We start from the raw sequence: 26,056 nt of genomic DNA, 5'->3' as shown, positions 1-26,056 counted from the left end.
AACATGTTGATGAAGCATATAAAACTGTCAAAATAATTTAATGAGTTTCATCTGTGTTTTAAGAATGTAGGTTAAGGTGTGTGGTGAATAAGTCATCAACCCTTACCTGAAGCCTATAGTTTTACAGCATCATTGTCATTGCATGATAATACTTATTAAGCACCCACCTGCTGGGGGTGTTGTGCTACACTCTGTTTAAATGATGTTAATGAGACCTTGCCATAAGAAAACATCTCAACGAGAGATTTAAAGTCCATCCTAATTCCAGTCCCAGTTGATAGTGACTACTGAATCATTATGTAAAAAGAATAAAACAAGCCCTGTAAAGATGGTGTAATTTGAAGTTCCTTGGGAAGGCCTCTTTCTCACACACTCCCAAATAATTTTCCCCTACCTATCCCAGTGCCTTAACAGTCTGCCAACAGAGATGAATTCTTTTGAGCTCATTATTTAGAGTTAAAATTCTCAAGGTGGGTAGAGAATGAGAGAGGGGGATGAAAATAAAAGGGGATAAATTTATCACATGAGGTACTTGGTATGAACCATAATACTAATACACCGTGAAGTGAAGCATCTGATCAATTTAACCCTCTGTTTCTGAGATTAAAAAACAAAAACATGCATATAAAACTCTCCCATCTAATCTCCCTAAATGAGATCACACATTAAATAATATTTGGCAGGGATGGGAACAGGAGGAGGAAGGGAATTTCAGTTATTAGATTATTACTGATCTTTACCATGAGCCAAAACCAAATCATTTTTATTTTTTATTTATTTATTTTTTTTTAAATTTAAGTGCAAAAGCATTGAAGAGCTTTACTACAAATTACAACCTAGAAACACGTTAACTGAACAATTAAAATTCATACAATCAGATTTAGATATATAACAACACAAAGTAGGAAGAGAATTACAGTACATTCACAACACAAGACAGATACATGAATTCATTAGAAAATACTGTAATAAATAATTCATGAATTATAGAGCAATTGATTTATGCATAAATATAACTAATTGCCTAACAATCAGTTTATATTAACAAAATCTGTCAAAATCAAGGCAGCCAGAGTTTTACTAAATTACTGCGACAATGGAAATACTGCCATTAAAAAACAAATACAAGTATTTGTACTGTAAACAACTAAAAAAATCAGTCTCACTAAAGTTAGTATACAATATAAAATTATCATTAGCTACCAGAAATGGTTTAAACAACTTTACTGAGCAGGAGTTTTCTAAAAACAGAGGCACTGTTTTTCCTTTGCCTTCTTTTTTTTTCTTTTTTTAAAATATAAAATACTTGAGGAACATTCAAATAAGTACAAAGCACATAATGGTTGCTTTCACCTTCATTAAAAGTCTGCTGAAACTGGATTTTTCAGAAAATAATTAATAAGTAATAACTGGTAACTAAATTTATAAAGTACTTTGAAAGTTTAACATAGAGAATATCTTAATGGAATCACTGGGGGGGAAGAGGAACCCATAAATTTCCCTGCCTTTCCAAGTTTGTATAATCAAAAGGGAACTCAATAACTAGAAACATTTTGTTTCTTTTAAAAGTTAGGAGTTCATCATTACCTACAAACTATCAAAAAATATTTACTTTACTATTTCTGACCAAAAATAAATAATACAAGTACTAAAACGCTGCAAATTAACTATAATATTACCTATAAAACTACTGAGCACTGTGAAGTCAATAGCAAAATGATCCCTGATTTTATGAATCCTGTCAAGTTTTTGGTCAGGTCATCTTTTAACTGATATAAAAGTGTTCTGTAAGTATCCCTTTACTATAAACTTCTCAATCAATTTATTAATGTAAATATAGTGTGAGGAATAAAAAAGCTCAATACAATATAAATATTATGTAATGCCTTCAAGCCCCCAAATTTTTGCAAGTAAAATTCTGTATAAAGAGGTCAATAAAATTGTGTTGAAACATTAACTTTGCTTTTCACTGGGGGCGCGGGGGGCGGGGAGGGGAAATATATTAAATCATCCAAGTTCTGGCCCTCACAAAATATGGCTTAATTCTTTAAAAAGAAAGATGACCCTGACATCTGCTGTTTTGCAATCTATTATGTATACTTTCTTGGGGGAATAAAAAAGAGCGAGAGGATTCATACCCTAGCATGCAGGTAACATTAATTGCTGAAGAGGGTTCAGTATGGATCGAAGAGACCAAATATCTACTTGGTTGTGTATTTTCCTCTCTTCAGTTTCCTTATACATATGTAAGCAGTTTTTCAATGTAATAGCTGAAAATCTCTTTAGTATTACATGTATATGTGATTATTAGATACACACAAACACAAGTGTAAAAACACAAGTATTTGACAAGGTGCACTTATTTTTTAAATTCAGCTTTAAGTATTCCTTTTGGACTTAGGAAAACTGGCTTAGAAAAATGATCAGAACCTGACTTTTAACAGAGCAAAGGGGCACTCGGAGAAGTGTGAACATATGAAGCAAATCCCCAATCTTTATATGGAGGCACATGCTTTATAACATTTTACCACTAAAACGGCATACTCCATAAATCCAACATGGATACTCTGAACCACATTTTAAAACTGCTATATAAAAATTACTGGTCTCTTTTATGAGGCTAGTAAAAGTTAAAATGCACTGCCCAGCTTCTAACTGCCCAATTAGTAGAGTTTACATTACTGAAAGTTCAAAACAGCTTCAGTGTTAAATATTTGTAAATCCATTTAAGACCCTGAACAAACTGCAAATTTGGTTATTAGCAAAATGATAATGTATCGCCCACCAAAATGAAATCTGTAATTCATTTTGATAAACTGAAAATGTTTTGAAATGTCACAGCAGCAAATATACTATAGTTACACTGAGGTTTTTCAATAGTAGGAGTCTATCACAATCCTTAAAATTTAAAGTAGTCATAACATCAACTAACCAGCACATTTAAACCAAAATGATCATTCTCAAGCTTTGTCTGTGCACATTATAAACATGCTCTAAGTTGCATTGCAACTTTCTTTTCTAATCTTACGCATGAGCTTATTTTTCAAATGAAAAACAAAATTAAATTATTTTAATAATTAAATTTAAATTACTTTTTGTTCTTAGTATTCCATCTTATGTTAAAGGATTTTATAGCTCCTGGGGTTAACAATGTGTCAGTTTTTTTCAAAAAGTGTATACCTTATAAACCCCAACTTCCTGCTAAAACAACTATTAAATGATAAATATTAAATTTCATTATACATATCATTTAAGGTTTTCTTGTCTATTCCTGGTGGATGCACTTGAGTGCATTTCATATTCATATTCTATATTCATAGAATGCACTGTAGTGTCCTAATACTGTATATATTAATTTTTCTTAGTATGGAGATAGCTGCGTATTTAAACTCTGATTGGTTGTTTGACGTACTTACAGTAACTGTAAGTATGTTAGGTAAAAATGTTTAAAAACTATTAATAGCATATTTCCATTATAAGATGGTTTAACTGAATGGCTGGGGTGGTCTTTCACCTATAAAAATGTTTCACTTGACAATTACTTGTTTTCCCACAACGCTTTATGCTATTGACTACTAAAGAAAACCTGAATCTTTTTCACCTATTTATACAAGGATTAAATACAAACTATCAGAATTAAGTAAGCAACTATATAATTCTGTCCACAGTGAAAACCCTGAATAAAACTTTTTTTCAAAAGGCATGTAAGTGGTTTTTGAACTGCAAAATTTCATGTCTCCTGTCAGAGTGAGCATCTGTAATTCCCACGTGTGTGTATACAGACACACAAACACACACCTGTGCACACACACACACACAAACACACACGTACAAACACTTTCCTAACAAGTAATCTACACAGGCTTGCTGCTGTTTTTGCAGCTGCCAGTCCCTGAATCTGTCATACTATATAACCCAGTGTCTGGTACTCGGAGTTTCTTCGGAGGAGGAGTCTTCAGTGTTCCAGATCTTTCTTTTACCTTGTATTCTAAAGTGCCGTGAGGTACCCCATAAATTCCTTGTGCTTTGGAAGCACTCATTTTTCCACTCATTACCATTGCAATAGCCTCTTCCATTATTTCATGATCATACTGCCGATAACGGCCACGGTTTTTCCTGGGCTGCTTATTATCTTTTCGATCCACTCCATCTTCAGTATTTTCAGAGGTTCCATCAACTGTTCCATTTTTAGAATTAAGACACAAAGGAGAGAAGTCCCCGTGTAGAAAGTAAGAGTCAACACTTGAGTGAGTTACGGGCCCAGAACATTCTATTTTCTTCTGTTTAGGGAGTATATTTTTCAGTTTTTGGAGAGCTGATCCTTCTAGGACTGGAGAGGTTTTGGAAACTTGATACATAACATCCAGCAGACCAGGACCATCAGGTTGTGGTTTTGAAACAGAACTTACTCGTAGTTGAGGAATTTTTAACTGTACAGTAGGATGTGAAGTTTCATATTGTAGGCTTTCATTTTTTTCTTTAAATTGAGCAACCATCTTCTGTAGAGTTAACTGATGGAGGTAACTGGAAGCTGTTGGGAATTTTAATCCTGAGGTTTCAAGTAGATTGAGTTTACTTTTTTCTGTGCGCTCTGCTTGAGCTCTTGCCCACAGGGCTACTTTTTGCAGCACTGCACAAGTTTCTTCACTGTCTTTATATGAGTAACTATCATTGAAATCTCGAGTTTTGTTTTTAAAAGATGCAGGCTTCCCTGCTGGTAAGGCTTCTAAGTGGAGAAGTAAAGTTTTTTGAGGTATGCCTGCTTTATTTCTGTCCAGTGCTCCAGACTGAATGTCTTTCAAAGCTTTTGAGAGCAAACCATCTGCAAACTCAGCACTTCTTTCCACATAGTCCTCTCTGTTTCTCTGTAGTCTCCCAGCCATTGAATTTTCAGAAGGATCGCATATGGATGACTCTTCAGATTTTATGCTGGTTTTCTTTGTAGAGAGATCTAACACTCCATCCCCTTGCTGAGTATTTTGTTCTTGCATTCGATTCACAGTGAGGTCTAAGGGGCCTTCCTGTTCTTCCTGAAGGGAGTTTTCTGCTTGATTCATTTGAATACTTTTACATATTAGACTTGGTCCAATTGAACCATTTCTATTCTCTTGAATTTTACCACTTTTTGAAATATACTCAATTGCAAACTGACGTATCATCTTTTTCATTAATTCCTGAGCAACTAGGGGAATGTTAGGATCACAGTTCTGAGGAAGGTCTTTCTTTCGAAAGAGTGCATTTAGGTAATTTTCTGCTTGGCATTCAGTCTTTCAGTGTTGGACTGGCCTGAGATGACAGTTCCTCTGTTGGTGTTGACTGTGAAGAATCAAGAGATGGTAGACAATCCTTCAAATAAACTCAGGTCTCTTCGTAGCCGTGGTCCATAAAGCCCTTCTAAAATACTCTCAAAACCTACACAGTGCATGAGACGGTGGCGCCAAGAGTCGAGTTCCCGCCGGCATCCTCTCCTCTCCGCCGCGCACCGAGGGCTCCGGCACCGGGCGGCGAGGGCAGCGGCCACTCTCTCTCTTCCCTTGTCCATCCGCGTCCCGCGTCACGCGCCCTCATTTACATACGAGCGGCGCAGGCACGAGGCAGGGGCGCGAGCCCCGGAGCGCCAAAAACAAATCATTTTAAGAATGAGACCAAGAATAGACTCATTTTGTAATGATCAAAGTTGAGGAGCAGAAAACAACCAGAGATGTGCTTTTCCTCAGTGAAGGCGGGAGGAAGCCAGGGGCAGGAGGGCAGTGAATCCCTTTGATACTGGGAGAAAACCAATTCCGAGAGAGCCAATCAGAGGGCACGGGAAGGGGCTGGAAATAAATGTCACCTCGACAAAACCTACCCAGTTGTATCAAAGCTTGGCCCTGACTTCAAGGCCTTCATTCACAGCTAAATAGTTTCTGTTTTAATTTTATTAAAGTATACTAACGCATACATTTGTTATGAAAAAAATCAAGTCATACAAAATAATAATGAGGAACAAAAGTTCTCCACAGGTAATTACTTTTCACTTTTTTTTTTTATTTCTTCCGGGGACTGCCTCCATATTTATAAATTAAAGGATCTCAATCACTAATTGTTTTATCAATTTTTGACATTGTGGATTCACTTATCTTATGACAGGTGAGGATTTAGATTAAATTTAAACTATTTCCTCTTAGTATTTTAGTTATTTTATGATAAACCGTATAATTTAAATAAGGTAAGTACTTCAAACATCTGTTTTTTGGATTTTCAACTGTCAAAATTATACATTAGCTCCTCACTCTGTGCGAGATGATACTTACACACCTAACCTCTCACACTTCTTTGCTCCTTCTACTTGCCAACTTCTGTTAGCTATATATTTTCTTTAACATTGTTATAGATTATAATGTACTTATACACTTTAAGTGATCATTTAGGGTAAATAAGAAGCTACAACAATTACTGTATTTGCTCTCTCTAGAACACTTTTCATTATTGCCCTCTTTCCTGGCCACAAAGAACTGGCTTTCAGGCTGACAAGCTTTCTTTAAATTCATGATCACAAACCTTAAGCCGGTCATCCTTTTCCAGGGTTTTAGAAAACTTACTTTTTCACTCTCCGCGATGACTATTTTGTATGTTCTCTCTTGGCCAATGATTTTCCTTTATACTTCAGAAAAAAGTCACGAGATAGGGAATTTCTCCCACATCCCACCACGAAATGTACAATCCTTCCTACAACTGCATTTATCTTCTGCATCATAGTAAAGAGAAGGAAGTGGCTTTTCCTCTGTTAATGTTCAGTCTTTCCAGCTGCGATCTGGACTCCTACGTCTGCCACCTAGTTAGGGGTTTAGTTGTTTTCCGTATCCCCTCTCTTTACTGCATCATCAATCTCTCCTCAGGCTGGATGGTCTCTTCATCATAAAAAATGTTGTAATATCGCTCATCTTAAAAAAACAAAGACAAAACACCACTTTTCTTTACCCCGTAATCCCTCTAGCTGAGCCTATTTCTCTGCTTGCTTTCATAGCAAAACTTCTTGAGAGTTCTACGTGGACTCTCTTTTCCTCCTCTTTGATTCATATGTTTTCCTATGAATAACCTCCATATTGCCAAATCTGATAAGAAATGCAAATCAAAATCACAATTGAGATATCACCCACAAATGTTAGGATGACTATTACCAAAAAACAGAAAATGGCAAGTGTTGGCAAGGATGTGGAGAAATTGGAACCCTTGTACACTGTTGGTGGGAATGCAAAATGGTGCAGCCACTATGGAAAACAGTATGGAGGTTCCTCAAAAAATTAAAAGTAGGGGCTGGCCCTGTGGTGTAGTGGTTAAGTTCAGCTCTCTCCGCTTCTGCAGCCCAGGTTTGCAGGTTCAGATCCTGGGTGCAGACATTCACCGCTTGTCAAGCCATGCTGTGGTAGCAACCCACATATAAAATAGAGGGAGATTGGCACAGATGTTAGTTCAAGGCCACTCTTCCTCAAGCACAAAGGGGAAGATTGGCAGCAGATGTTAGCTTAGGGCCAGTCTTCCTCAAAAAAAAGAAAAATTAAAAATAGAGGCTGGCCTGGTGGTATAGTGGTGAAGTTATTCGCTCCGCTTTGGCGGCTGGGGTTTCATGGGTTCAGATCCCAGGTGTGGGCCGACACACCATTCATCAAGCCACTCTGTGGTGGCATCCCACGTACAAAAAATAGAGGAAGATTGGGGCCAACCCGATGGCATAGTGGTTAAGTTCGTGTGCTCCACTTTGGCGACCTGGGGTTCGGAGGTTCAGATCCTGGACATGGACCTAGTGCCATTCGTCTAGCCACACTGTGAAAGCATCCCACATACAGTAGAGGAAGATTAGCACAGATGTTAGCTCAGCGACAATCTTCCTCAAGCAAAAAGAGGAAGATTGGCAACAGGTGTGTTAGCTCAGGGTCCATCTTCCTCACCAAAAACAACCACATTAAAATAGGCTACCACATGATCCTGCAATTCTACTCCTGGGTATATATGCAAAGACTTGAAATTAGGATTGTGAAGAGATATCTACACTCCCACATTTATTGCAGCATTATTCACAATAGTCAAGATATAGAAACAACTCAAATGTCCATCAATAGGCAAGTGGATAAAGAAAATGAGGAAAGTGTGGGATATACACACAATTAAACATTATTCAAACTTAAAAATTAAGGAAATACTACCATTTGTAAAAGCATAGATGGACCCGGAAGATATTATGCTAACTGAATACCATTCACAATCGCAACAAAAAGAATAAAATACCTCGGGGTAAATTTAACCAAGGAAGTGAAGGACCTATATAATGAAAATTGCAAGGCCTTTCTGAGAGAATTGGATGACGACATAAGGAGATGGAAAGACATTCCATGTACATGGATGGGAAGAATAAACATAGTTAAAATGTCCGTTCTACCTAAAGCAATCTACAGATTCAACGCTATCTCATCAGAATCCCAATGACATTCTTTACAGAATTAGAACAAAGAATCCTAAAATTTATATGGGGCCACAAAAGACCCCGAATTGCTAAAGCAATCCTGAGAGAAAAGAACAAAACGGGAGGCATCACAATCCCTGACTTCAAAATTTACTACAAAGCTACAGTAATCAAAACAGCATGGTACTGGTACAAAAACAGGTGAACAGATCAATGGAATAGAATTGAAAGCCCAGAAATAAAACCACACATCTATGGACAGCTTATCTTCGACAAAGGAGCTGAGTGCATACAACGGAGAAAAGAAAGTCTTTTCCAAAAATGGTGCTGGGAAAACTGGAAAGCCACATGTAAAAGAATGAAAACTGACCATTCTTTTTCACCATTCACTAAAATAAACTCAAAATGGATCAAAGACCTAAAGGTGAGACCTGAAACCATAAGGCTTCTAGAAGAAAACGTAGGCAAGTACACTCTCTGACATCAGTATTAAAAGGATCTTTTCGGACACCATGTCTTCTCAGAGAAGGGAAACAATAGAAAGAGTAAACAAATGGGACTTCAGACTAAAGAGCTTCTTCAAGGCACATAAAACAGGATTGAAACAAAAAAACAACCCACTAACTGGGAAAAAATATTTGCAAGTCATATATCTGACAAAGGCTTGATATCCATAACATATAAGGAACTCTCACAACTCAACAACAAAAAATCAAACCACCCGATCAAAAAATGGGCTGGAGACATGAACAGACATTTCTCCAAAGAAGATATACAGATGGCTAATAGGCACATGAAAAGACGCTCATCATCGCTGATCATCAGGAAAATGCAAATGAAAACTACACTGAGATATCACCTTACACCCATTAGAATGACAAAAATATCTAAAGCTAATAGTAACAAATGTTGGAGAGGTTGTGGAGAGAACGGAACCCTCATACACTGCTGGTGGGAATGCAAACTACTGCAGCCACTATGGAAAACACTACGGAGATTCCTCAAAAAACTAAAAATAGAACTACCATACGATCCAGCCATTCCACTACTGGGTATCTATCCAAAGAGCTTGAAGTCAGCAATCCCAAAAGTCCTATGCACCCCAATGTTCACTGCAGCATTATTTACAATAGCCAAGACATGGAAGCAACCTAAGTGTCCATCCACAGATGAATGGATAAAGAAGTTGTGGTATATATATACAATGGAATACTACTCAGCTGCAAAACAGAACAAAATCATCCCATTTGCAACAACATGGATGGACCTTGAGGGAATTACGTTAAGTGAAATAAGCCAGTTAGAGAAGGATAATCTCTGTATGACTCCACTCATAGGAGGAATTTAAAAATGTGGACAAAGAGAACAGATTAGTGGCTACCAGGGGAAAGGTGGGGTGGGGGGCGGGCACAAAGGGTGAGATGGTGCACCTACAACACGAATGACAAACATTAATGTACAACTGAAATCACACAAGATTGTAACCTATCATTAACTCAATAAAAAAAAAGATATTATGCTAACTGAAACAAGTCAGTCACAGAATGACAAATATAGCATGATTTCTCCTATAGGAGGTATCTAAAATAGTCAAACTTAGACAAGCAGGGGACGGGAGTGGGGAAAATGGAGAGTTGTTGTTCAGCATAAAGTTTTAGTTATGCAGGATACATAAGTTCTAGAGATCTACAACATTATAAACTTAAGAGGATAAGTCTTATGTTAAATGTTCTTCCCACACACACACACAAAAGCAAAGGGACGTAAGAAATCTTTTGGAGGTGATGGATATATTTATTACCAGGATTGTGGTGATGGTATCATGGGTGTAAGCATATTGTCCAACTTCATCACAATGTATACATTAAATATGTACAATTTTTTAATGTTAATTATACCTCAATAAAGCTGAAAAAAATATAAATTCTCTGTTCTCTTAAATGAGTTCTTAGCAGCATTCAAAGCAGTTGAGCACTTGCTCCTTGAAATACTTTTCTTGTTGGGTTTCTGGATAGCCCATGCTTCTCTCACTTTTAGTGGCTCCTCTTATACTATCTAACCCCTAAATGTTGAAATCTATTTTTCCTATGCAGGTGATGGGGTTCAGGGCATGACCCCCCCCCCCCCCTGCAAGATGCACCACTCTGGTATGTGGATTATTTCAAGCTGAAGAAAATAAAGGCTCAGAAGACTCAGGAAGAACATTCCACCTTCTCCCCAACTGACTAAAAGAAATTTAAAATAAAGGCCAGTCCCCAGGACAAGCCATCACCTTAGATAACTCTGGGTATCTGGTAGACTGGGAGGATCCTTGCTAAGCCCATTCTTATCAAAGTTCTATTTACCAAACATTTGCTTTTCCATTTCCAGGAGTTGCCTTCCTCCCCTTTGAAGCTCCAGATCACTACCCCCAACATCCTCCTTGTCTGTAGCTGAAGAAATTTAAACAGGCAGCCTCAGCCAGATGACTGAGTTACTGTTTCTCCTGAGTTTCTCCCATGTATACACGCTATTAAACTTTGTTTGATTTTTCTCCTGCTAACCTGCCTTTTAAATTATTTGACCAGCCATAAGAACCTTAAGGAAAAGGGGGGGAATTCTCCCACTTCCCCAACACAGGTGATCTTAAATGGTTTATAAATTCTCAGGTTTATATCTGCATCCCAAATCTGAGTTCAACTTGTTTGTATTGACAAATAAAAATGGCAAGCAATAGGATATATTGGAGAATATGAGGAAGCCATTTGGTGTAAACCTAATTCGGCCTGACCTTGTCTTTCCAAAAGGGCCTGACCGTGGCTGTTGAGCATGCATTGTATATCCGCTTTAGATATTCCCTATGGCAAGAACAAAGGCCCTTGAGATAAAGGTGCAACTTCCCTCCCTCTCCCAAAGTTGGCATCTCCTTAAGGCTTAAGCGTCTTTCCTTAGGCTAGAAACTGATTGCTGTGCTCACCTGTGACTGCCTCCTGCTAGGCCCTCTGAGATAGCAGACCTACTACCTGCTGTGTCCATCAAGTGCTGTGCTGACAGGGCAATCTTGTGACTATTGTGGGAGGGACATTTCAATCATATGTGAAACGTCCTGCCTGGGGGTATATAACCACTCTGTACACCTCACTTCTTTGGTGCCCTTTCTTCCTGTGGGAAGAAAGGCCCCGGGCCATGGTCCTCAGATTTCAGCTCAGAACAAATTCACCCAAATTTTCGTTTATAGATTGGTTATGGATTATTTTCATGGACAGTATCTAGCTGTTTAATTGACATCTTGACTAGGATGTCTTCATAACATAGTCAGAAGGAAATTCTAGATATCCAACTCTCTGCCACAGTCCCCCCAAAGTGCTCTTCCCTTATATTCCCCATCTCATTAAATGGCACCTCCATTTATCTAGTTATTAAAGCCAGCAACCTAAGAGTCTTCTTGATGCTTCTCTTCCCTAATTCCCACATAAACAAGACCTATCTTTTTGATCTACAAACACCATACTTGTTCAACCCCCCTTTATCTTGCCTAGAACAATGCTAGAGTTTACTGACTGGTCTACTTTCACTTCCACTGTTGCCCGCTTCCAGTCCATTCTCCAAAAGTAGTCAGAGTCTCATTACCCTTCAGTGACTTCACACTGCACTTACCATGGCCTATAAAAATTAGGCTAATCTGATTCTTTCATGTCTCTCTATCCTCAAAGTGCTGGGAATACTGCAGTGAATGAAACAGGCAAGTCTTCTATTCTCATGGAGTATTCTGGGGGCTTTTTTGGGCAGGGGGTGGGGAATAGAATAAAGAAGTGCAGATAGATAAAACCATTTCTGAAAGTAAAGAGTACTATGAAGACAATTAAACAGGGGATTGTGCTGGACAGCAACTGATATTTGTGGTGGGTTTTAGACTGTGTGGTCAAGGATTGCCTCTCTGAAGGGACATTTGAACTGAATGATACAAAGGAATTTTTAGCACTTTCTAAGCAAAGGTTTATTTCTTGATTATATCATAATCTCATCAAGGATCATCTGGGAACTCTAGTTTTTATCTAATTCCAGGACCCAGGCTGAGAGAGCAGCCACCAAACTGAAACTTGCAGGTTGCTGTGACAAAAGGAAGTAAGATTCTGAAGGGCCTCACACCAGCAATGAAAAGCTCTAGTCTGTAAGTGACACAGATTTCTTCCACCTATACTTTATTAACCAGAACTATTCACATGACCCCACCCAAACCAAGAATTTGGGAATTGCAGTCCTACCACGTCCTGGAAGGCAAAGAATCAGAAATATTCGGAAAACATAATTAACTACTACTATAGTCCTTCATGTTCACAGGGGAAAATATAAAGGAGGGAAAGTCATAGATACATGCATGGTAGTGGCAGGAGTTCTCCTACAACTGTGCAAGGCCATTAGAATTGCTAGTTCTGGTTCCTCTGGGAGGCATATGGCAGAAACAGAAGACAGTTTGGTGAAGCTTTCCGAGTCTTGCTGCTATCTGATCCCTCTAATACTGAGGAAATGGTTTCTTACTGTTTTGCAGACCTGGAAGAATGAATCCACAGAATGTGACCTCATTCTCCCTACTCAGGATTCTAGTTGGCTCACTTCAGTCAAGTTGCCTTAAACTTTTCTAAAAGTCAAGAACAGTCTGGAAATACATATATTCCCCATATCAACTTCTCAGGGCAAAAATCAAAGAACGGGCACAAGACCGGCTCAATGTTTTTTTATGAATGATTCATAATATTAATTTGAAGACTGTTTCTTACATATTATACATCCATTTGTAGAGGGAGTAAAAGGTTCAATCAAGGTTATAGACACCACTAAGACATACCTGCTTTTTCTTCTAGTATTTCCAGTTTGTCTTTTTAAAAAACTTAATCCTTTGTTCTGTTTGAAATCTTTCAATTGTGAAATATTTCAGGACTGATATTAAATGTGACTAACACTAAGCCAAATACCTATGTGCCCAATACCCTGCTTATGAAATAAAATATTATAAAAATAGTCATAGGTCTTGTTTTTGCACGCTTTTTGGTGAGGAAGATTGGCCCTGAGCTAACATCTGTTGCCAACCTTCCTCTTTTTTTTCTTCCCAAAGCCCCAGTACATAGTTCTATATCCTAGTTATAAGTCCTTCTAGTTCTTCTATGTGGGAGGCTGCCACAGCATGGCTTGATGAGCGGTGTGTAGGTCTATGCCCCGGATCCGAACCAGCGAACCCCAGGCCGTGGAAGTGGAGAGCATGACCTTAACCACTCGGCCATGGGGCTGGCCCCCTATAGGTCTCTTTTTATACCTAATCACATTCCCCTTTCTCCCAGCTTCCCCAGAAGTAACCACTATTCTGAATTGAGAATTTATCCTTCTTGTGCTTTTCTTTGTAGTTTTACTACATCTGTATGTATCTGCTATCAATATGCGGTATTTTTGAGATTTGGGGTTCTAGCAATGACGGGGGAAAACAACTGGATTAAAAAAAAAACAACAAGACTTATCCTCCCACCACACACAACTAAGAAACCGGACAAAACATACAGTGGTGTCCAGATATTAGACAACAGTCAGTGAAAGATAATGATCTCTGAGAGAAATGAAACAAAAGATGTGAGCCATATTATTGCCCCAGCTTACAGCCTGGAGAGAATTTTTAGGCTGTGTGCAGGCAGGAAGTACCCAAACGGAGCCTGCTGGTTCCAGGAGCTAAAGATACAGAGTTCATACAAGGAAATCTTACGAGCATTTATGGGATGAAGTATGAGAGAAGACAGATCTGCAGAGGAAGAGCTCCAAATGAGTACTGATCAATGCAGGTGTGTGAGGAAACTATTCAAGGCCAGTGAAAGACCATGAGAAAGATTCAAGGCCAGTGAAAGACCATGAGAAAGATTCAAGCTAGCCATCCCAGAACTCACACAGGGCTGGTAATACTCTATATTCCCACTAGCCAAATAAAAAAAACCTCCTAATACAAGGACATTCTCAAAAGGGTATCACATCAGTGTTGGGACCAAATTAGTCCTGTACTAAAAGTTGTACTGGACCCACCTAACAAAGCAAGAAAGCAAGCCTCAAAATGGCAGAGTTGATTACAAATGGCTTAACTGAATCTCAAAACAAAGCCTGAAAATATTTTAGAAAAAAAATACAGAAACTCCAACAACTAAGAAAATAAAACTCACAATATGTGGCACTTGACAAAAAAAAATTACCAGATATGCAAGAGACAGGAAAATAAGACCTAAAATAAAAAGAAAAATCAATCAATATGAACAGACCCAGAGATGACAGAAATAGTTGGCAAGAATGTTTAAACACTTAGTATAAATATAGTTCATATGTTCAAAAAGGATGAAAGATGAGCATTTTAAGGAGATATGGAAGATGTAAAAGAAATCTATTCCTCAGCAATATGAATTTACTTAACACTACTGAATTGTGCTACACTCATAAATGGTTAAGATGGTATATTTTATATTTTTAGCATGGTAAAAGAACCTTTCTTAATCTAAAAGGAAACAAACAAAACAAACCACAAATAAACATCTAGAAGTGAAAATACAATGTCTGAGAAGAAAAATAGTATGGTTAAAATTATCAACAGGTTAGACACTGTAGAAGAAGATTAATGAACTTAAAGACAACAGAAATCATCTAAAATGAGAGAGAGGAAAGACTGGAAAAAAACAAATGTCAGTGAGCTATAGAAAAACATCATGTGCCCTAATACAGATATAACTGCACTCCCAAAAAGGAGGAGAGGGATAGGACAAAAAATTTTGAAGGACTTACGGATGAAATTTTTCCAAATTTAATGAAAACCATAAACTCATATTTCCAAGAAGCTCAATGAACCCCAAGCAGAAGAAACAAAGAAAACTACACCAATGCACATCATAATCGTACTGCTTAAAATCAGTGATAAGGAAAAAACTTAAAAGCAGCCCAAAAAAAGACACGTGTACAGAAGAAAAATGAGAATTACAGCAGACTTCTCACTGGATTGAATGAAAGCCAGAAGACAATGGAGCAACACCTTTAAAGAGCTGAAAGAAAAATAATGGTTGCCCAGAATTCTATATACAGTAAACATACATTTCAGAAATGAAAATGAAATAAATACTATTTCAGACATATCAAAGCTAAAATTCATCACCAGCAGCCCAGCATTATAATAAATATTAAAGAAAATCCTCCAGACAGAAGAAAAATGATACCAACTATAAATCTGGATATACACAAGGAAATAAAGAGCACTGGAAACAGAAAATTTGTGAGTAAATACAAAATACACTTTTCCCTAATTTTTAAATATCTTTAAAACATTACTGACTGGTTAAAACAAAAATGTAACAATGCATGTGGGGTACTAATATATGTAGAAATAAAATGTATATCCACAATAACCTAAAATCTAGGAAAGGTGAAATGAAAGTAAACTATTGTAATGAGCTTATACTATACATGAAGGATAATAATATGATCAGAAGGTAGAGCATAATAAGTGAAAGATGTCTAATATAAACCCTAAAACAACTTATAAAATAAAGAAAACAAAGAGTACAGATAATATGAAAAGAATATTGACTTATTCCTAACAATTGAATAAAGGAGATTAAATGGAATTAGAAAATGTAAAATTTTCTGCCTTCTAAAAGAAGGTAGAAAAAAAATACAAAGAGATCACAAATAAGAGAGAGAATGAATAAATAGCACAATGGTGCATTTGACCACTTTAATCACAACAACCAGTAATCATTTTAACTGTGAATGCTGTAAAAAAAATCAAAAGGTAGAGATTTTTGAAACATGAAAAGATAGAGACTGTCATGAAAAGGTAGAGACTGTCAAATTGTATGGAAAAGAAGAACAACACTAAATACATATTCACCTAATGACAGAACTTCAAGATACATAAAACAGAAAATGATAAAATTAAAAGAACTGCACCAATCCACAATTATAGCCACTATTATAGATGTCAATACCCTTCTCTCAATAAATGACAAATGAAGTAGACAGAAAAATCAGTAAAGGAAGACTTGAATAACTCTATCAACCAACATTCTACCTAACATTTTCCCAAATACAACTGGATCACTGACCAAGATAGACGGTAAGATTGGCCGTAAAGAAAGTCTCAATAAATGTAAAAGAATTCAAATAATAAAAACTATGCTTTCTGGCCACAATGGTATTACATTAGAAACTAACAACAAGCCAAAGCAATCTCGAGAAAAACCAACAAAGCTGGAGGTATCACAATCTCTGAATTCAAAACATACTACAAAACTACAGTAATCACAACAGCATGGTACTGGTACAAAACACACACACAGCTCGATGGAACAGAACTGAGAGTCCAGAAATAAAACCACACATTTACGGACAGCTAATTTTCGACAAAGGAGCTAGGTACAGACAATAGAGAAAGGAAAGTCTCTTCAATAAATGGTGTTGGGAAAACTGGACAGCCACAGGCAAAAGAATGAAAGTAGACTATTATCTTACACCATACACAAAAATCAACTCAAAATGGATTAAAGAGATGAATGTAAGACATGAAACCATAATACTCCTAGCTGAAAACATAGGCAGTATGCTCTTCAACATTAGTCTTAGCAGTATCTTTTTGAATACCATGTCTCCTCAGGCACTGGAAACAAAGAAAAAATTTAACAAACGGGACTACATCAAACTAAAAGTCTTCCCCATCAACAAAATGAAAAGACAACCCACCAACTAGGAGAAAGTATTTGCAAGTCATATATCCAATAAGGGGTTAATTTCCAAAATATAGAAAGAACTCACACAACTCAACAACAACAAAACAAACAATCCAATCAAAAAATGGGCAGAGGATATGAACAGACATTTTTCCAAAGAAGATTTACAGATGGCCAACAGGCACATGAAAAGATGTTCAGGGGACGGCCCGTTGGCACAGCGGTTAAGTTCACACCTTCCACTTTGGCAACCTGGGGTCTCCAGTTCAGATCCCGGGGGCAGACCTACACAATGCTTCTCAAGCCAGGCTGTGGCAGGCATCCCACATAAAATAGAGGAAGATGGGCACGGATGTTAGCTCAGGGCCAGTCTTCCTCAGCAAAAAAAGGAGGATTGGCAGCAGAAGTTAGCTCAGGGCTAATCTTCTCCAAAAAGGAAAGAAAAGAAAAGATGTTCAACATCACTGATAATTAGAGAAATGCAAACCAAAGCTACAATGACATATCACCTCACATCCATCGGAATGGCTATTACTAAAATGACACGAAATAACAAGAGTTGCAGAGGATGTGGAGAAAAGGGGAGCCTCATATACTGCTCGTGGGAATGCAAACTGCTACAGCCGCTACGGAAAACAGTATGGGGATTTCTCAAAATATTAAGAATAGAACTACCATACAATCCAGCTATTCCACTTCGGGGTAGACATCCAAAGAAGACGAAAACACTAATTTGAAAAGATACATGTACCCCTATGTTCATTGCAGCATTATTCACAATAGCCACAACCGGGAAGCAACCTAAGTGCCCATCAACAGATGATGGATAAAGATGTGGTATATGTACACAATGGAATCCTACCCAGCCATAAAAAAAACGGAATTGTGCCATTTGCGACAACATGGATGGACCTTGAGGGCATTATGCTAAGTGAAATGTTAGACAGAGAAGGACAAATACTGTATGATTTCACTCATGTGGAATATAAACAAACAAACAAACACACACACAGAAACAGAGAACAGATTGGTGGTTACCAAAGGAGAAGAGGGTGGGGGAAGGCCAAAAGGGGTAAAGGGGCACATATATATGGTGACAGATGGAAACTAGACTTTTGGTGGTGGACATGATGTAACTTATACAGAAGCTGAAATATAATGATGTACACCTGAAATTTACACAATATTAAAAACCAATGTGACCTCAATTACAAAAATTTTCAAACTCAGAGAAAACAGTATTTGAAAGAGAACTGAGGGGCTGGCCCCGTGGCCGAGTGGTTAACATCGCGCGCTCCGCTGCAGGCGGCCCAGTGTTTCGTTGGTTTGAATCCTGGGCGCGGACATGGCACTGCTCATCAAACCACGCTGAGGCAGCGTCCCACACGCCACAACTAGAAGGACCCACAACGAAGAATATACAACTATGTACCAGGGGGCTTTGGGGAGAAAAAGGAAAAAAATAAAATCTTAAAAAAAAAAAGATAACTGAAAAATCCGCATATATATGGAATCTAAACGTATTTCTAAATAACTCATGCATCAAAGAACAAATCCCAGAAGAAATTTTAAAATATTTTGAATAGAATGGAAATGAAAGCATGACATATCAAAATTTGTGGGGTATAGCCAGGCAGTTCTTAGAGGAAAATTTATAGCATTAAAAACTCATATTAGAAGAGAAGAAAATTCTCAAAACTATGGTTAAAGCTTAAGAAGCCAGAAAAAGAAGACCAAAATAAACCCAAATAAGTAGGAAAGAAGTAAATAAAAGGAAGAAATCAATAAAAATAAAAAACAACCAAAAACGACAAAAAGGAGAGAAAACCAATTAAACCAAAAACGATTTGTCTGAGATCAATAAAATTGACAAATCTCAAGCAAGTCCAATAAGGATAAAAAAGAGAAAAGACACAAATAAATAATATCAGGAAAGAGAGAGAAGACATCACTACAGAACCTTCAAACATTAGAAGTGATATGGGAATAGAGTAGACAATTTTACGCCAACAAACTAATGACTTAGATTGAATAGACAAATTCCTTGAAAGACACAAACTAGCCAAGTTGACTCAAGAAGTAATAGAGACAGGACTTCCAGAATGGTGGTATAAGGAGCTCGGCAGAACATTTCCCCATGAAACGATCATTTAAATGATCAAAATTGGAGCCAGCCTGTGGCACAGTGGTTAAGTTCGCACATTGCACTTTGGCGGCCCGGGGTTCGCCGCTTCGGATCCTGGGTGTGGACATGGCACCACTTGGCAAGCCATGCTGTGGTAGGCATCCCACATATAAAGTAGAGCAAGATGGGCACAGATGTTAGCTCAGGGCCAGTCTTCCTCAGCAAAAAAAGAGGAGGACTGGCAGCAGATGTTAGCTCAGGGCTAATCTTCCTCAAAAAAAAAAATGGTAAAAATTATTATTATTTTTAAATTTAAATTTTCTGGAAATTGTCCTAATGGCATACAGCAAATTAAAAAACATTTACTCAGGAAAATCTAGTAAATCTGGGTAAGAATAGCAAGTCTGTGCCATTTGAGCCATGTCCCACTCCTACCTCCACCCCTCCTACAAGTCGGAGTGATCTAGCTTTACAAGAAAATGAGACCCTCTCTCTCCTCTTAGCTCGCAGTCTAGGGTGAGAGTTTCTCCCTGGGAGAGCAGGCTGCTGCAGTCTCTAACGTTCTCAGCTTCATGTTGCAGAAGTTCTATTCCAGGCAAATGTAGCCAAGAGGACTGGGGCTCTGTTCCCCCAAGTAGCCCCTACTTGGAAGGTGGAACTCTACCACAGGTAGGAGCAGGTTGAAAACACCGGGCCCTGAGCACCCACACCCCAGCTTGCTGACAGGATGCAGGTTCCATACCAGGAAGTATGTCACGGGCTGAAGAGTGTTCCTGAAAAATTCGTATGTTGAAGTCCTAACTCCCAGTACCTCATAATGTGATTGTATTTGGAGAAAAGGTCTTTAATGAGGTAATTAAGCTAAAATGAGGTCATTAGGATGGGCTCTAATCCAAGATGACTGGCGTCCAAACAAGAAAAAGAAATTTGGACAAAGACTCGTCTAAAGGGAAGACCTCGTGAAGACACAGGGAGAAGACAGTAACCTACAAACCACGGAGAGAGGCCTCAGAAGAAACAGCTCTGCCCACAACTTGATCTTGGACTCCTCACCTCCAGAACTGTGAAAAAATTAATTTCTGTAGTTTAAGGCCCCCAGTCTGTGGTAATTTGTTAAGGCAGCCCTAGCAAACCAATACAGATTTTGGTACCAGGATGTAGGGTGCTGCTGTAACAGATACTTAAAATTGTGGAAGTGGCTTTAGAACTGGGGAATGGGTGGAGGCTGGAAGAGTTTTGAGGTGCAAGTTAGAAAAAGAAACCAAAATTGAAGATTTGAAAGTTCTCAACCTATCTACATTACAAAAAAATGAGAAAATCTGTTCTGGAGAGAACATCAAGGGTGTGGCTGGACAATCACTCACTAAAGGAGCCCAACAATAAATCTGAACCGAAAGATGGACAAACCAGAAAACTTAAACACAGACTGATGGAGATTATGCAATCTGAGGAGCAGAGAGAAAAAAGAATGAGGAAAAATGAACAGAGCCTTAGAGAATTGTGGAACACCATTAGGCACACCAACCTATGTGTAATGGAAGTAACAGAAGGAGAGGAGAGAGAGAAAAGAGCAGAAAAATATTGACTATGTAGTGATCGAAAACTTCCCAAATATGATAAAAACAATATATATCCCTGAAGCTCAACAAACTCGAAGTCGGATAAATGAAAGGAGGGCTACACCAAGACGCATCATGGTCAGATGTTGAAAGCTGAAAGTATATATCCAAAGGAGTTCAAAGCAGGGACTCAAACAGATATTTTTATGTCAATGTTCACTGAAGCATTATTCACTAAAACCAAAAGGTGAAAACAATCCAAGTGTCCATCCACAGATGAAAGGATAAGCAAAATGTAGTGCATATGTACAAAGGTATATTATTCAATGATAAAAAGGAATAAAGATCTGATACATGACACAGCATGGATGAACACTGAAAACATTATGCTAAATGAAATAAGCCATGCAAATGGACAAATACTGTATGAATCCACTTATATGAAGTATCTAGAATAGGCAAATTCATAGAAATAGAAAGTAGAGTAGACATAACCAGGGGTTAGAGAGAGGGTAGGGTGGAGACTTATTGCTTAACAATTACAGACTTTCTGTTGGCGGTGATGAAAAAGTTTTGAAAACAGTGGTGAAGGCTGCACAACATTTTGAATGGAATTAGTGCTACTGAATTGTACACTTAAAAATGGTTAAAATGACCAATTTTATGTTGAATATATTTTACCACAATTTTAAGAAATCAATAATGTAATATATCAAAACCCACTGAATTGTACACTTGTAATGGGTGAGTGGTATGGTATGTAAATTATATCTCAATAAAGCTGTTTTTTTTACCCTTAATAAAAAGATATAAAGAACATAACTAGCTTTATGCCTACTAAGGAAATTGATTTCCACTTCAGGCCTAGATGACTTTATGGCTGAATTCTACTAAACGTTTTTTTTCGAACTTTACAGAAGTATAATTGACAATAAAAATTGCATGTACTTAAGGTGTACAATGCAAACAGTTGATATACATATACATTGTGAAATGATTATTATAGTCAAGTTAACTAACACATCCATCATAGTTACTTTTTTGTTGTGTGTGGTGAGAACACTTCAGATCTGCTGTCTTGGGGCTGGCCCAGTGGCATAGCAGTTAAGTTTGCGTGCTCTGCTTTAGCGGCCCAGGGTTCACCGGTTCGGATCCTGGGCACGGACATGGGAACCACTTATCAAGCCATGCTGTGGCAGGCGTCCCACATGTAAAGTAGAGGAAGATGGGCACATATGTTAGCTAAGGGCCAATCTTCCTCAGCAAAAAGAGGAAGATTGGTGGCAGATGCTAGCTCAGAGCTAATCTTCCTCAAACAAAACTACTCTCTTAAAAAACTTCAAGTATACAATACAGTATTATTAACTATAATCACTATGCTGTACAATAGGACCCAAAGGTTATTTGTCTTATAACTACAAGTTTGTACCCTTTGACAAGCATTTCCCTATTCCCCCCCAACCTTCTTCCAAACATCCCAGGAGGGAGTATACCAGTTCTACGCAAAATCTTCCAGACTTTTAAAGGGGAAGGAATACCGTCCAACTCACTTTATGAAGCCAACATTATCCTGATACCAAAACCAGATAAAGACATTACAAGAAAAAAGAACTATAAACCAATATCCCTCATGAAAATAGATGGAAAAATTCTTCACAATTTTTGAACAAACAACTTATCATGAATTGAGTGAAAAAACAAAATATATCATGACCAAGTGGGGTTTAACCCAGGAATGCAAAGTTGACTTAATGTTAAAGTCAATTAATATAGTTTACCATATTAACAAACTAAAGAAAAAATAATCATTTTAATATATATATAAAAACATTCGATGCACAAAGATTCATTCAGTACAATAACTCTCAGCAAACAAGGAATAAAAGGGAATTCTTTCCACCTGATAAAGAGTATCTACAAAAACCCTACAGTTGACCTTATATTTCAGGATGCACGACTGAATGCTTTTACCCTAAGATCTGGAATGAAGCAACAATGTTTACCTACCACTTCTATTGGAGGTCCTAGACAGTACCGTAAGGCAAAAGAAAAAAATCAAACATGCAGCTTGGAAAAGAAGTAAAACTGTGTTTATTTTCAAGTGCATAATTGTCTAAGAAAACCCTAAGGAATCTACAAATAAAAGCTACTAGAACTTTTAAGTGAGTATAGCAAGATTGCAGATATGAGGTCAATATGCAAAAATTAGTTACGTTTCTATGTCTAGCAATAAATGGTCAAACTGAAATTTAAAGTACCATTTTCAATAACGTAAACATGGATTTTCTAGGAATAAATTTGATAAAAGATATTCAGGACTATACACTGAGAAGTGTAAAACATTGCTGACAGAAATCCAAGATTACCTTAATACGTGGACAGAGATACTGGTTCATGGATCGGAAGACTCAGTTGTCATTTTTCCTCAAATTGACCTGTAGATTTGAGAGAATCTCAATGAAAATCTCAATAGGTTCTTTTGAAGAAATAAATTAGTCAACCCTAAAATGAATATGGAACTACAAAGGATATAGAATAGCCAAAACAACTTGGAAATAGAAGAGCAAAGTAGAAGGACTAAAACTAGTTGATTCCAAGCTTATCATAAAGAGACAGTAATCCAGACAACGTGGTATTGGAATAGTCACAGGCCAGTGGAACACCATAGAGAGTTCAGAAGTAGACTCACAAATTTATGGACAATAGATTTTTAAAATAACAGTTTTATTAAGATATAATTCACATACAATACAATTCACGCATTTTAAATGTACGATTAAATGGTTTTTCGTATATTCAGAGAGCTGCGCAACCATCATTACTATTTAATTTTAGAAAATTTAGGTCACCCACAAAAGAAACCCTGTATCAATTAGCAGTCACTCCCCATTTCCTCCTGAATCCTCCTTCCCTGGCCCTAGGCAGCCACCAATCTACTTTCTGTTTCAATGGACTCGCCTATTCTAGACATTTCACATAAATGGTATCATACAATATGTGGTCTTTTGTGACTGGATTCTTTACTTAGTTGAATGCTTTCAATGTTGTAGCATGTATCATTTCTTTTCCTTGCTTAGTAATATTTCATTGTACGGATATACCACCTTTTGGTTATTTATTCATGAGTTGATGGACATTTGCTTCCCCTTTGGGGCTTTTACAAATCATTCTGCTATGAGCATTTGTTTACAAGTTTTTGCGAGGACATACGTTTTCAGTTATCTTGGTTATATACTTGGGAGTGAAATTGCTGGGTAACTTTATGTTTAACCTTTTGAAGAACTGCCAGACTTTGGAAAATATCCCAAGCAGCTGCACTATTTTACATTCCCAACAGCATGAATGTTCCAATTTTTCTACACCCTAGCCAACACTTACCTGTCTTTTGTGATTATGGCCATCCAAGCAGATGTGAAGTGGTATCTCATTTGGTTTTAATTTGCATTTCCCTATTAGTTAATTATGTTGAGTATGTTTTCATGTGTTTATTGGCCATTTGTATATCTTCTTTGGAGAAATGTCTATTCAAATCTGAGAAACCATTGCCTAATCCAAGGTCACAAAGACTTAAATCTACGTAGTCTTGTAAGAGTTTATAGGTTTAGCTCTTACATTTAGCTCTTTGATCCATTTGAGTAAATTTTTGTATATGGTATGAGATAGCTGTACAACTTCATTCTTTTTATGTGGCTACCCTGTGGACAAATGATTTTTGACAAAGAAGCCAAGAGAATTCAAAGAGGAAATGATCATCTTTTCAATAAATGGTGATAGGAAATGGGAGAGCCATACGCAAAAAAAGGTCTTAATCGTTGTTTCACACCATATGGAAATATTAGTTCAAAATGGATCATAATAAGTGTCTAAATATAAGAGCCAAAATTATAAATTTTCTAGAAGAAAATATAGGAGAAAATCTTAGTGATGTTGGGTTAAGCAAAAATTTCTTAAATAAAGCATAAACTAAAATAAAAGGCATAAACTATAAAAGAAAAGTCAATAAATTTGACTTCATGAAAATTAAAAATTTTTGTTCCTTAAAAGACACATAAGAAAATAGACGATCCAGCCACAGATTGACAGAAAGTGTTTTCAAATCATCTATCTGACAAAGTAACTCTATCTAGAATAGACATAAACTTCTTACAACTCAATAATAATAAGACAATCCAGTTTATCACATGGGCAAAAGATTTGATCAGATGTTTAAACTAACTATTTTGGAAAACATTTTGGCAGGTTCTTAAACAGTCAAGACTTCACCTTCCAGTTGATTCAGTAGTCCCACTCCTAGAGAAATGTGAACATACATGCACATGAAAACTTGTACAAGATTCTTTATAGCAGCTTTATCTGTAATAGCCCCAAACCGGAAACAACTCAAAAGCCCATCAGCGGGGGAACAGATAAACAAATTGTGTTATATCTATATAATGGGTGCTACTTAGCAATAAAAGAAATGACAACTGATACAACAACATGGATGAATCTCTAAACAGTGATGCTGAGAGAAAGAAGTGTTAGAAAATGCAAACAAATCTATTGTGACAAAATAATCAGAGGTTTCCTGGGGATGGGGCACAGAGGGAAGAGACAGGGATAGACTACAAAGGAGCAAGAGAAGTTTTGTGTGTGATGGATATGTTCCTTATTTTGATTGTGGTTATAGTTTGAGTAGTATATAATAAAACAAAACTTATCAAATTGTACACTTTAGGTATGTGCAGTTCATTGTACATCACATATCTTAATAAAACATCGGAAAGAAACAATATATGGTACTTTAACGTGTTTTCACATATAAATGAATTTATCTGTTTTCTTGTTGATGAGCGTCTAGGTTGTTCTCAGTTTTCAATTCAGAAAGAGCGCTGCAGTTAATATTCTTATATGTCTCTCTGTGTACGTACATGTGAGGGTTTCCAAAGTAGGCCCCCAGAGTAGAGTTGCTGGGTCATAGCTATGCACATCTGCCACTTTACTGGATCTTCCCAAATTGTTCTTCAGGGTCATTCCCTTTTATACCACACACCATTAGCAGTGTACACAATTTAACCTTGTTCCACTCTTTCCAATATCATGGATCTAAAGTAATAAATTGTTTTAATTTGTACTTCTTTAATTATTAGAAAAGTTGGGCACTTCCTTGTAAATGCTAGTCATTTGAATTTCTGGATACTGACTAAAATTTGGTGGGAGGAATAATGGAGGAACC

The 26,056-nt window shown here is 37.2% G+C and overlaps 1 protein-coding gene and 1 pseudogene across 1 annotated transcript in view; both read right to left on the bottom strand.

Annotated features, from left to right (window-relative positions):
• The window catches only part of LOC139039823 (large ribosomal subunit protein uL15m-like), a 67,798-nt gene that overhangs the window by 8,674 nt on the left and 33,068 nt on the right, over positions 1-26,056 (bottom strand). The gene's annotated exons all lie outside the window — the stretch shown is intronic.
• Positions 761-5,747, bottom strand: LOC139039822 (ligand-dependent nuclear receptor corepressor-like protein pseudogene; annotated as a pseudogene).

This window comes from Equus asinus, chromosome 12 (assembly GCF_041296235.1).
Source record: "Equus asinus isolate D_3611 breed Donkey chromosome 12, EquAss-T2T_v2, whole genome shotgun sequence".
In the NCBI taxonomy this organism is placed as follows: domain Eukaryota; kingdom Metazoa; phylum Chordata; class Mammalia; order Perissodactyla; family Equidae; genus Equus; species Equus asinus.
This window is presented reverse-complemented; position numbering and strand designations above follow the sequence as displayed.